Genomic DNA, 783 nt, shown 5'->3' with positions numbered 1-783 from the left:
AGAATGTTCTCAGGAGATCAGAAACAACCCTTAGGCGCTCCATATTTGTCTTTACTAAATTATACAGCATGGCCTAAATAAATATTTACTGATTTGAGTCTGGTCTTTGGCATCCTGGTAGAGCACTGGCTGCTTGACCTTTGGCTGTCCTGATGTCTTCTTGTTTTGTGTAATTCTGGAAAGAATATTGGGGGTTTTTGTTTGGTTTTGGTGTTTTTTTTAATAGCCATATGGAAGGAGATGATTTTAAGTCCAAGTGTCACAAGGTAGGGCTGTTTTAGGCCCAGGGCTCCTGCTTGCTGAAGGCAGCAAATCGTGTCCTCAGCTTGATCTGGGGGTGAGTTCAGGGGGAAGGGTGGATCCTGGCAGGTCCTGGTGCATCCAGCAGCACCACCAGACACCATTATGGTCCCACGTGTGCCCTTGTGGAGAGGGAAGGGCCCACTCCAGTGGGATCGTGGGCTGAGCTTGGCTGTGACTCTTGGAGGAACAGTGTAATGGGAATGACAAGAGAGTTGGACCAGAGGAGAAAAATTCATGTTAGCCGGAATATGGCTTTTCATCCTCTTAAAATTCTTTTGCTTCTTTGAAGTGTGAATCCCAGATGCTGCAAAAGTATTTTTCCAGACGTGGCTGTGCTGTCTTGCTGTGTATTTTCCACCAAATTGCTGAATTACTGTTTTCTTTCTGGTCTTCAATTTTTTATTTTTTTTTTTTGTTTTTCATAGCTTTATCTTTTTGTCTGGATGTTTTACATGGCTAGAACTCATTCCTGCCTCTCAT

General features: G+C 43.7%; 1 protein-coding gene across 1 annotated transcript in view; it reads left to right on the top strand.

Moving 5' to 3' along the window:
- The first annotated feature begins 413 nt into the window (after nt 1–413).
- Nucleotides 414–783, top strand: part of CBFA2T2 (CBFA2/RUNX1 translocation partner 2) — a 45,888-nt gene continuing 45,518 nt past the window's right edge. The window contains exon 1 of the mRNA XM_017837151.1: nt 414–425. The gene's annotated coding sequence lies outside the window, so the exon portion shown is untranslated. The remainder of the gene's footprint in view (nt 426–783) is intronic.

Source organism: Lepidothrix coronata, unplaced genomic scaffold (genome assembly GCF_001604755.1).
Source record: "Lepidothrix coronata isolate B3197 unplaced genomic scaffold, Lepidothrix_coronata-1.0 Scaffold293, whole genome shotgun sequence".
NCBI lineage: Eukaryota > Metazoa > Chordata > Aves > Passeriformes > Pipridae > Lepidothrix > Lepidothrix coronata.
This window is presented reverse-complemented; position numbering and strand designations above follow the sequence as displayed.